At 32.2% G+C, this 13,511-nt stretch overlaps 1 protein-coding gene across 4 annotated transcripts in view; it reads right to left on the bottom strand.

Moving 5' to 3' along the window:
- GALNT13 (polypeptide N-acetylgalactosaminyltransferase 13) overlaps nt 1–13,511 on the bottom strand; it is a 456,823-nt gene that overhangs the window by 416,039 nt on the left and 27,273 nt on the right. For all 4 annotated transcript variants that reach the window (XM_081052352.1, XM_081052350.1, XM_081052353.1 and 1 more), the window contains exon 2: nt 11,096–11,166. The gene's annotated coding sequence lies outside the window, so the exon portion shown is untranslated. The remainder of the gene's footprint in view (nt 1–11,095; nt 11,167–13,511) is intronic.

The following is a 13,511-nucleotide window of genomic DNA, read 5'->3' as shown; positions in this document are numbered from 1 at the left end:
AGGTCCAAAGGGTTATAATGACTTTCACAAGTTTCCTAACTACTAAATGGCAGAATTCAAATGAGAACTCGTTTTATCTGCTTCTTGCTTTGACATTATATAAAGTACTACTATTATAAGCCTGAATTTTGAGCGATATTTCAGTGTAGTTTAAAGTATAAAAATAATATACTGAAAGGGCAGAAATTGAGACTCAATCCCATCTAAATGATAAAGCTTTACCCAAGAGAAACACGGTACATTGCCTTTTTACCCTATCAATCAGTATTAAGCATGAATAGACTCTGTCCTCCCTTAAATAACTGAATTTATGTTAACACAAGGTGGGTAAAACAACAAAAAAATAACATTTATTGACCCTTTCCTATGTGATAGACACTTTGCATATATTATCATATTCAATCATCATCAAAATGTTTTAAGATTGTTATTACCATGCCCTTTCACAGCTGAGAAAGTAGAAGCAGTTAGGGTATGACCTTGCTCAAGGTCACAACACTAGTAATCTGCAGAGCTGAAATCAGAAGCCTGCTCTGTTAGACGATAGAACCTGTGTATTTTAACTCACACTACCCTGCCTCAGAAATCAGATTACCTAAATGTAGTCACCACCCTCTGGCTGTGACTGAGACTGCTAAGAGCCTACCCAAGAGCTACATATTGTCCCCTTCCTTACCAGGAACACATTCAGAGTGGTTGTGTGTGCAGGTAAAACACTATATGTAACAGCTTGTTTTGTAACAAATATTAATGATGGTTAAGTAGAAGATATTCGGTGAGTTGCCAGGGAATTTCTTTGAGGGGGACTAAATCAGCTGGTAGCATGACCCTTTGTCACTGCATTTTTTTTTTTTTTCATTCTTGCTGTGTAGAACTAAATATGATGGCTGGGCTCTAGTAGTCACATAAACCACTGGAAAAATCTTTGAGGATAAAGTCAAATGGCTAAGATGGGGGAACAAAACTACATAAGGTGACTACATTACTTAATGACCTAGGTACTACAGTTCCAGCCATAATGCCAATGACTAGAATTCCCTTATACAGGAGAAAATTTGAAATTCACCTCATTTAATCCAATGAAATTTTGTTACACATACTCCATTGAGCTTCGAATTCCTTCCAAACTGTGACAGCAACTCGTTTATGTGTGAAAAGCTTACCAAAAGTCAAATTAATTCAAGACTTCTGTCTCTGCTAGATGCATACTAGGCAATTTGAGGGGGAAACAAAAACTCATTTTGCTTTGGAAACTTTGAAAAGTTGGGTTAAAATATATGTAACAATTTATAGAAGGTCCCATAGAAGGTCAAAAGCTTTTTTTCTGGCATCTACTGGCTGCTCAGAAGAAAGACTGAAGTCAAGATAGGACACTAAAGAGAGCACTTTGATGTCCAAAGGCACAAAATCCTGTCTGATTCCCCTGACCTTCTCTAATACAAAACAAAAGTTAGCCTTTTAGGACAGAAAATCCTTATAACCCCAGGGCCCTGTAAAAGATCCACAGCTTCTGGGAAAGAGGTACAAGCAAAGTTATCTGCCCCTACTGGAGGAGCAGGTAACTCTCTTGGGCCCAGAATCTCACAGAGACACAAAGCAGAGATCTGCTTTGTGGGGAAAAACAGGACAGTCCCACCAGAGAACCCCACAGAGTGAAGGAGGCATTTGGGCTGGGGGCCATAGGATTGGGCAGGAATGTGGAAAGAGCCACACACTTAAGGCCCAGGAGCACAGACAGGTCTAAAATGACCACTGGAGCAAAGGCAGCTAGAGCCCTCATGCCACCATCACCAGGCGCACTGCACCAAATATTAAGCAGCAGTACTCTGCGACCGGGGAGATACAAGCATGTGACCAGAGGCCTAGAGAATAAATACAGAATATCTCTGGCACTCTATGTCCCACCCTAAGCCTGAGGAAGCAGTATCTCTGCTACTGGAATTTGAAGTCTTTGGGGAAAAAAAATCAATCAATTTAAATAATCAGATTAACAAAGTAAAGAAGTAAAATTATTTGGTAATGTCAATACAGAAGAAGTATTTAATAACATTCAAAATGAAGCTATGATTAATAATTCTTGCAAACTCAGAATAAAAATAAATTTCTAAATCAAATATATATTACAAAAAAATTACAGTAAACATCATTCTCAATACTAAAATGGTAAAAGTGTTCCCTTTGATTTAGGAAAAAAAATTCCATTCTTCCTACTTTCATTCAGCACTGCTTTGGACATTCTAGTCAATGGCAATTCAATAAGATATGAAAAAGAAATAAAATTATAAAGTCTGAAAGTATTAAATAATGTTATCTTTGATCATAGACAACATAGTTATTAATGTAGAGCATCCAAAAGAATATACTAAGAAAATATTAGAATTAATAAGTGAGTTTATACTTTGCTGTATACAAGGTCAATAAAAAATTAATTTCTATATATAAGAAATAAAAAGATAATAAAGTTTATAAATATATATAGTATATAATAATATCAAACTGCATTAAATTCCTAATATCAAATTACTCACAATGTACAAAATCTCTATGCAGAAAACCATAAAACATGATTGAAAGAAATTAAAAAGACCAAAATTTATTAAGTATATACTATGTTCATAAGTTAAAAGATTCAATATTATAATTATGCACTTCTTTAGAAATTCACTTGACAATAAATTGAATGCAATCCCAGCAAGGTTTTGGCAACCTTGACCAAGAAATTCTAAAATTCATATGAAACAAAACAAAGTCAAAATGCCTTAAATAAAAGCACTGTGGGAGAACTTATTTTAACAGATATTAAGAATAATTAAAAAGTGACCATAGTTAAAAGAGTGTTACAAGTAGTGAGACTAATAGACCAATATAAATGATGAACGTCTAAGTATTACCTTGTCTTGTGCACCTGAAACTAATAAAAAAAAAAAGAAGAATACTAACTGGACTTATTAGGGAGAACACTTCATAGACTGTGTAGACGTCTGACCACTGTGCTATACACCTGAAGCTGAAGTTGAATAATATTGAATGTCAACTATAATTATATATATAGTGTATACATACACATATATGGTCACAGATGTGGAGTATAACATAGGGAATATAGTCAAAAGAATTATAACAGCTATATTTGACGTCACAGGAGTAGTAGATTGGGGGGATTATCACTTTGTGAGAGTTGTAAATGTCTAGCTATTAATTGTTTTGTACACCTAAAACTAAAAAAAAAAAACTGTACAGAAAGAAGAAAAAAATATTTGGCCCCTCAAGAGCAGACATACCAGAGGTGCCAAAAAAATGTATACACATGACTTGTATTCATCTTTGTTATTGGCGTATATGGAGTATTACAATTTTAATACAGTTTTTTCCTTTCTTAAAAGATGTATACATGTTTTTGGTACCCTCTGTATTTGGACACTTGATTTATGACAAGATAGAATTAAAGAGAAATGGGCAAAGGACAAAATTTTCAGTGTTATTCTGTAACAACTGGATATCCATTTGGAATGAAAATAGAACTTGACTTTTACCTCAAATCATTCAGAAAAATCAATTGTAAGTGGAATGATCTAATGCAAAGAGGCAAAACATAATTAAAATCAGAAACTTTTCCTCATCAAAAACTCCATTAAAAAATTGAACTATAATGCTTTTACATAGCAAAACAAACCATCAACAAAATGAAGAGGAAACCAACTGAATGGGAGAAGATATTTGCAAACAACACCTCTGATAATGGGCTAATATCCGAAATATATAAAGAACTCATACAACTCAACAATAAAAAAACAAACAACCCAACAAAAAAATGGGCAGAGGACCTGAACAGAAACTTATACCAAGACAGACAAATGGCCAACAGATATATGAAAAGATGCTCAACTTCACTAGCTATTAGGGAAATGTATATTAAAACCACTATGAGATACCACGTCATATCTATTAGAATGGCTATTATCAACAAGATAAGCAAAACAAATATTGGAGAAGTTGTGGAGTAAAAGGAACCCTCATACACTGCTGGAGGGAGTGAAAACTGGTACAACCACTATGGAAAACAGTATGGAGGTTCTTCAAAAAATTGAGAATAGAATTACTATATGACCCAACAATACTGTTCTGGGTATCTACCCCAAAAATCCAAAGACATTTTGCTATAAAAATATATGTACCCCTTTGTAAATTACAGCATTATTCACAGTGGCCAAGACATGGAAACAACCAATGTGTCCTTCAATAGAAGATTGGATAAAGAAGATGTGAGATACATACACACATACACACACACACACACACACACAAACAGTCACACACACATACATATATATGTATATGTGTATATGTATATACAGAGAGTACCCAAAAAACGTATACAATTTTAAGAAAGGAAAAAATTGTAGTAAAATTGTAATACTCAATATATATTTGTAACAAAAAATGAATACAAGTCATGTGTATGTGTATACATTTGCACCACCAGTATATACATATACACATATATACAAATATACATAATATATATAATGTGTATATACATATATAATGGAATATATATGTATATATAATGGAATGTATATATTATATACATGTGTGTGTTATATATATATACATATATATATATATATAAAATACATTATATATAATGGAATATTACTCAGCCATAGATGAAATAATGCCATTTGTGACAACATGGATGAATCTTAAGAATGTCATGCTAAGAAATACAAGTCAGACAGAAAAAGCTGAGAACTATATGACTTTATTCTTATGTGGGATATAAAACTAAAAGCAACAAACAAGCAAAAGTTCATAGACATAGGCAACAGTATAGTGATTATCAGAAGGTAAGGGGGCACAGGGAGGTGGAAGAGGGTAAAGGGGGTCGAATATATAGTGATAAAAGGAGATTTTACTTTGGGTGGTCAACACACAATACAATGTATAAATGATGTATTATAGAATTGTATACTTGAAACCTATATAATAATATTAACCAATGTCACCCCAATAAACTTACTGAAAAAAGACATTAAAAAAGCAAGTCACAGAGGGTAAAAGATATTTTGCAACATATAATTGAAAAAGGGCTCTAAGTGTAAATATAGCTAACTTCTGCATATTAATTAGAAATCAACATAATGGAAAATTTACAAACAACAGATAATTTACAAACAATAATACCCATATGGCAATCATCCCATGTAACATAACTACTTTAGTCAACAGGGAAATGTAAACTATACTGTCATGAGAATAGTTAAAATTAAAAGGACTCACTGACTATTCCAAATATTGGTAAAAATGAAACAATAGAAACTCTCATACACTACTGATTGGAGTGTAACTTGTATAACTACTTTGGAAAACTGGTTGGCAGTATCTACTAAAATGGAAGTTTACATACAATATAACCAAGCAATTTCATTGTTAAAAATATATCCAACAGAAATATGTGCACATGTGCACAAAGAAACATTTAAAAGAACATTCATACCAGTATTAGTCATAATTGCCCAAACCTAGAAATGGCCAAATGTCTATCAACAATATAATGGGTAAAACTTTGCAGTATTTTATATAATGGCATACTATAATACATAGCAATGAAATTTACTGAACCATACAAAAACATTAATGAAAGTTAGAAATACATGTTTGGGAAAGGAAATCAAACACAGAGGAATGTATGTTATATGATTATTATGCATATAAACTCAGAAATAATGCTAAACTAAAATTTTGTATTTAGGGATGCATGATGACATGTTAAAACTATAATAGAAAACGAGGAAGTGATTATTGTAAAAGTCATGAAAGTATTAATCTGTCAGGAATTGATGAAAAAGAGGTAATATTTGCAAGGCAGAAAAAGTAGGTTTTCTGGGATGCAGAAAATGTTCTTTCTTGATTTGTATGATAGTTACATGGTCTTTGCTTGTAAAAACCATTGTTTTGTGCCCTTAATGCATAAAAATTCATAACAAAGAAGCTTAAAATGACAATAATTCTGTAACTAAATTTTATAAATTAAATATTATATGAGATACAGTTCAATAACTATAACTTGCATGTACTGAGAATTTACTGTGTGTTAGGAGCCGCTGTAAGGGCTATACCTCATGTAACCTTTACAATATTCAGAAGACACAGGACTATTACTATCACATTTCAAAGGTGAAGAGGCTGAGCCACAGAGAACTTATAAAACTGACACAGTACACAGCTAAAGAGGCCTCGGTTTGGGATCTGAACCCATGAATCACTATGGTTCTGGAGCCCATGATCTCCGCAGCACATTATGCCACTTCTCTAATATAGAAAAAGAGAGATACTCTCTATGCTGGGTGCCAATTTTTTCTGTTGTCAATGCTATAGTTTAGTATGATAGGTAAACTAAGTTCTAAAATAATTGGTTTTTCATGGACTCAAGATATTAAATCTTTAATTTAGCACTCTACCTTTGTTTCATTGTAAGCTCTGCTAAGGAAAGAAGACAAATCATATTGAGATGACATATTTACTATTTGAATTTACACTCGAGCAATATCATAAATTATTTTATCCCTGTTGCCCAGCATTGAAGTGAAGGTATACAAGAGATTCATCACTAACCATAAGGGATATTTCTCCTTACAGGACATGTTTGTCTCCCGATCCAAAAAAAGACATAAAGAAGGAGCAAAGGCTTATTTTAAAGACGGGTAATCTCTGAAAAAAGAAATCTGTTTCTCTGACTTGGTAAAATCATTTTCTAGTTCAGTTGACCTGGAAATCTCAGTTACTTTTCAGAGAAATGATGTACAGTGGTTAACTGCAGAAGCTCTGGGGCTTGACCAAACGAACTTAAGTATCAGCCCTGCTATTTGCTACCGTGTTTCCCAAAAAATGAGACCCAGCTAGACAATCAGATCTAATGCGTCTTTTGTAGCAAAAATTAATGTAAGACTCAGTCTTATTTTACTATAAGACCGGGTCTTATATAATATAATATAATATAATATAATATAATATAATATAATATAATATAATATAATATAATACCGGGTCTTATATTAATTTTTGCTCCAAAAGATGCGTTAGAAGTGATTGTCCAGCTAGGTCTTATTTTGGGGGAAACACAGTAGTTATTTGACCTGAGACAATCTACTTAGCTAAAGGCTGCCTCAGTTCTCTCTTGTGCAAAATGGAGATAATATTTTAAAATTGTCTACCTCTCAGGATTTTTTGAAGGTTAAATTAAATAATAAATGTAAGTCATTTAAAACAGTCTAGTACATAGTAAATTCCACTCATGTTTATTATTATTATTATTATTATTATTATTATTATTATTCCCTGAACCAATATTCTTCAAAATCTCACCTGCATCTTTTCTTTCCTCTCCATCTCCACTGCCTCGACCTCAGGGTTTGCTTGCCTTCATCCCTTGATTGTTATAGTGCTATTTATTTTCCTAAAATTGTTCTTGTCTACAAGTCTTCCAGCTGGAAGACAACACCAGACTAATATTCAAATGAGAAACTTTTTATTCACGGAATTGGCCCTCGCAATATAGTCTCTTTATTAAATTTAAATTCAGATTTCTTACTCTCATCATCAGTATCTCCTACAACTTAGCTCCAGCCTTGTTTTCCAGTGTTATCTGGTCTTAGTCCAACACAAGAAATTTATTTTGTTGCCAAACTAATGAATTTACCATTCATTAAATGTGAAGTATGTCCCTTTACCTCTAAATTTGGGGGTGCCATTTCCTTGACTTCTCTGTTAATATTTCCACCTGTATCAAGACCTAGCGCAAATGCAATCAGCAGGATGAAATCTTGAACCAATGCAGTTCAGAATGATTATATCTCCCTTCTTAAATCTCTAATGCTTTATTTTTTCACATATGTAACATTCTAAAATTATCTGAAATGGCTTTATTAATATGATTACCTTAGAATACTCTCATGATACTATAACCTAATGACATATCCTCTGCTTTATTTATGCCTGGGCATAGCTTAGTTCCTCAAATTGAAGACAGAATTTTAAGAGTCATTTCCCTCCTCTGGCTCTAGTACTTAATAACAAAGTGTCGCATTATTATAGGAGCATGTGACAAATATTTACTGAATCAAATGAAGTAGAATTACTAAATATAACTATTAGTTTTGTCTCTCAGAGACCAAATCTGGAAATGGAAAGTAGAAGTAGTCTTAAGCCCTGCACTCTCAAAACAAAGAGTAGTGTGAGAGTGCAAAAGACTACCCATTCATTTTCAGAGGAATAATGTTTTATCCTAAGTTTGAAAATATCTCTTAGGTAAAATGTTGCTGATGGTTTGTTTCAAGAAGTGATGTGGAAAGGAACGGGGATCAGTGGGTGACTAAAATGAAAGAAGATGAAGATCATCAAAGATCACACAGTGTGGCCAAATTCTTGTAATGGAAGCCCCTGAACTCAGAGACACCTGAGAATAATCATAAATAGAGGAGAATGAGTCAAGGGGAACTCTACATTCCAAATATCGCTGTGTTGCATAAAGTGGCTGAAGTACTGCAAGATTAAGTGGCCAGGCACTTCGAATTCTGAGAAGTAAAACTAACAGAAGCATAAGATACGGGTCTCTGCCCTTAGGGAAGCAGCTTTTATTGTATTTTTAAATTTGTCTTACGCAAACAGCATTTATCAAGGCAATTAGTTTTGGATTGCTAAGTGGTCCTATCAACACTCAACATAAGGCAACTCATTTGTTTTAGTTGAAATTCAATCATCAACCACTTATTTACTAAAGAATTCATATGTATGATCTGAGGTTTGGGAGCAATGCTGTTTTGCAAATAAAAGAAGGTTAGATCAGCTACAGAATTTCAGTACTCAACACCCAGGTTAAGAGGATAAGAAGAGAAGCTTTAGAATTTGATCAACCTCAAGCTTCATTCCCATGAATAATAGATTTAAAGTATCTGTGCTACATTTTCCTCACATGAAAAATGGAGATAAGAACAGATCTAACCTCATATTATTGCTTAGATCAACTGAGATGTTGAATGTAAAATGCATGGGATAGAGTAAATACCTAATAAATATTGTTTTCTTCTCCACATCACTCAATTTCCATAAAGTATTTCATTAAACATTGGATGAGGTTATTCTGCCAAATCATTTAACAATCATTTCAACTATTTTCTTTACTTTTTGTTTACAAATTTGCCCTGTCTCCTTCAAAATAAGCAGACTCCATAAACAATTTATAATGGCCCCCTCTTTTCTCCAAAAAGAATACAAACACATTTTCAGCCTAGGTATACAGTCAACACGCAATAGGATATACTTGTATATATGCATGCTAATTTTACATGCTCTATATGTACCTGATATTTGTTTCCTCACTAAAAGTTCAAAGAATTAAAGGTGTCTACTAAAAGTATCATGCTCTAATATATCAAGAAGGCTGAAGTTTAGTTTCTTTTTCAGCATGTAAATAACAGTATTCACTGAGTACCTTTTTTTGTGTACTCTGCATGGCATAACGAAGTTATAATGCTTATTAATAAACATACTTGAATTGATACAATTCCAATTTAATAACCACTAACATTTATTGAGCATTTCTCTGTACCTAGAATTGTTATACTTCACATGTATTGTCTCTTGCCACAAATAGTTCCTAATCTTATATCCATTTAAAAAAAACATTAAGTACTTTATTCACAGTCGTACAGCTAGTGAATGACAAATCCAGGATTTAAAACAAGGTAGTCTGAATCTAGAGTCTGAATTCTTAAAACACTACATTATGCTGCCATATATATAATAGTATACATTATTTATATAATAATATAATATACATTATATAATAATATATATAATTATATAAATTATATAAATTATAATTATGTATATTATATATTATATTATATATTATATCATATTATATGTTATGTGTATATATATTACATATTTTATATATATATACATATATTTCCCCCTGAAGTAGTTATATAGGAAGACAATGTACAAACAACGTTTTCATCATTCATTCTACATTTTTGGGAAATTTTATTTCAGATTGTCCTCCAGATCATTCCATTTCATCAAACAAGGAATTTGAGCATGTCAAGTCTAATAATCTATGATTCTACAGTCCTTTCCAACTCTAAAATAATAATACAATAGCATTTAATTTTTTCCTTTATGAATGAAAAAAGACTCTTGGAGAACTTCAGAACTCTAATTCTAAACACTTTTTATCAAAGAATAATTTAGATGATTTATAAACTTTCAGGCAGCTACATTTTCACTCATTTCCTACTAGTTCAAAGCACTTCAATGAAGGAATTGAAAAGCATCATTTGAAATGAAGGCAATGACATGACAGACAATACAGAAAAATAAACTGTAAATTTTCAAGATAATATCTAAGTAAAACAAAAATCCAAAAAATATCAGAACATGTTTAACCCAAAAATATTTAGTCTCTTAAACAAAACTTGTTTAACTTACCTAAGTTTTGGTAGAGGCAATTTTTTTGAAAGACATTACAAGTATGTTCAAAACCTATATTCATCACTTGATATAGATATTGAGCAAGGTATTACAACTTCTTGAGTCTCAGTTTCTTATTCATAAAATGGAAATTGAAAAATGAACTTAAAATATTTGGGGAAGAATGAAAGGTACCACACATACATTGTCTGATATATAGGAAATCTTAATATTCTGAAAATCCTAATACTTAATTCAATGCTCCTTTTTAAAATTCCCATATCAATGCTGGCTAAAATAACATTAATTTTTTCTTCACTCTTCTCAACTTATGATTAAGAGGAATAGCATCTTACTTAAATAATAAGTGAGAAATATTACATGTGAGTTATGTACATAGAACTATAGTAAAATAACTCATTGGAAATCTTGAAATTATACAATTTAATTCAGACTAGCAAATAGCTCATCAGATTTTCATCTTTTATATATGTGTTTCCTTAACATTCACAAATATCAAGAACTGTAAATGGAAATGTGTTTTTTATGACTGTCTGCCAAATTCATTCAACATGACTGCAGTCGAGTGAAAAAAAAATATATATATATATATATTACTTACTGTATGTGGTGCTTGGCAATTTCAAAATGATTTGTAAACATTCATCTTCAAAATACTCCTACAAAATGCATCTGTGAAAGAAAAGAAAAATCCAAAAGAGTAAGCAATTTGCCAAGGTCACAGAAAAACTAATACAGTCTAAGACACAGTTAGACACTACATACTTTAACGTACTGAAACAAGGTTTTGCAAAATATAGATTATACATCTTGCGAAGTATAATGGGCTGATGGACAGAAATATTCCCAACTACACGCAAATATTCTGAACATCAATCAAGGAAGACACTCTCAAGTAAGAGGTAAGAAGAATCCGCCTATTGGTTTCAGAACTGTACACAAGAAACACAGTGCCCCCAAAACATGGCAGCACAACATGACACTTACTAATAAAAAAAATCTGAGATGTTTCTAAGTAAATTTAGTTGGAAATTTGAGGTGGTTATTAAAATATTTCAAGCTTTTGAAATGTACTTTTGATACATGAAGATCTCTAACTCAAGAAAATTTGGCTTGATTTATCCAGAGAATTGCAGCAATTCACTTCATAATTGCATATCAATTCCAACTGAAGACCACACACTAAGATAAATGCAGAAATGCCACTTGCATGCTTCACAAAAATACACAGACATACATCTCCTTTTTTCAGGAAGTCAGTGTGATCATGAAGAGAAAGTTATTTAATGAGATTTTTATGAATTAATTTGTTTTTGTGGAGAGGTTTGGGAAGAGCACGTTAATTTCAAAGTTCAAAATACCTCAACTTAAACGGATTTTATGCTATTGGGTATACTGTTTTGCATAGAAAGAACTGTTTTGAATAGTTGTATACTGTTTTGAATAGAAAGAACTATTCAAAAGAAACAAAATAAAACACAACTTAATGATAAGTAAAATAACATTTTAAAGTACAATGTGTTGTTTCAGACGGATCAAACACACTATGAACAATACAAATAAAATTTTCCTAAGTAGCAAGCATCTTTAGAGTAACATATGTTCTCAGCAACCAACAGAATTTCAGTACTTTTGTACAGAGAAATGTGGTTCTTTTCAGTACTAAGCAGAAACAAATCCCAGTTTACTAATACAGGAGGTGTGCTTTCGTGTTGACCAAAACCAATTGTAACCAAATCAACAGTTCAGCAAGCAGAACAAGAATTGAGTTGAATGTCTAATTTACCATCCTCTAGTGTGTGAAAACAATAGGGTGGCCTTGGTCTACCTGGTACAGGAATGAATTATACTAATGGTCAACACAGAACCTCTCAAACAAGAGGAAACTAGATACAGTTGGCAAAGTTATAGTGAAATGTCAAAAGTAAATTAAGAAACTGTATCTTTATTAATTTCATTTTTCTAAGTTTAAAATTTAAAGCTTAACCAAAGATGCAAAATCATAGCCATGCATAATTTCTATAGAATTATAAACTTGTAACAATTTGCAGATCTCTATGTTCCTTCCTACTTTAGCATATTCATCCTGGTAAGCAAGAGAACTAAAGTTAACACTAATCACATCTTGCCCAAATTGATACAACTAATAAGAGGTGATGTGGGGCCCAGAACCAGCTTTTCTGACCCAGATAACTTCTCATTACAATGCCAGTTAGTCCCTTCATTGCAACCAGATTAGAGGATGCAAACTGGAGCATAATTACCATATCTGGCTTACTGACTGTTTATTCCACACCATGGATTTAAAAATATGTATATTTTTAAATTTTCAAAACTGGAAGATTTCTCATACAAATCCTCATTTCTAGCTTTTTTGAAAGAGCAACGCTTTTGTAAGGCTGGGATCACAGTCCCCATAGAATACAGAAGTGGTTGCTCTGGTATGGAACACACTTTGTGCACTCACCTATTTCCTACTTTTCCAAGCTGTCTTCTACTCTGCCATTTTCAAAGATCAGGAGTGTGTTGTTCCTGATCTTTACCTACGGACTACAATCAGACCTCTTTGCTGTGAAACTGGAGGAAGGATTTTCCTCATTTATGCTCAAAAGCTTATTCCATTAGTTGAAGCTATTGCTTACAAGTATATTTCACTGGATTCTTGTAATCAGGTATTATTGATTAGTTACCTTATTTTAATCTATATACATGTTTTAAAATTTCATGGGCTTGAATTTCCATTTGATTAAATATATTATTTGACTATTTTTAAAGCTAAGAAATTTACAGATACAATTGGTACAAATCAAGGAAATTAATTATCTCAAATAATGATTTTACATTTACCATGGACACATCTTTCAGAGACTTCCTGGATTGATAGGTACAACATTTGATAAAATAATAATAGAGAAAAAACCTTCAATTTAACTAAATAAACTGGATTAATAGAACATTGACCACTAAAGGTAAAGCTATGCAATCTTCTCATTGTGGTTATATCAAGGCATATTGAA

The sequence above is a fragment of the Rhinolophus hipposideros genome, assembly GCF_964194185.1.
Source record: "Rhinolophus hipposideros genome assembly, chromosome: 6".
NCBI classification, from domain to species: Eukaryota; Metazoa; Chordata; class Mammalia; order Chiroptera; family Rhinolophidae; genus Rhinolophus; species Rhinolophus hipposideros.
This window is presented reverse-complemented; position numbering and strand designations above follow the sequence as displayed.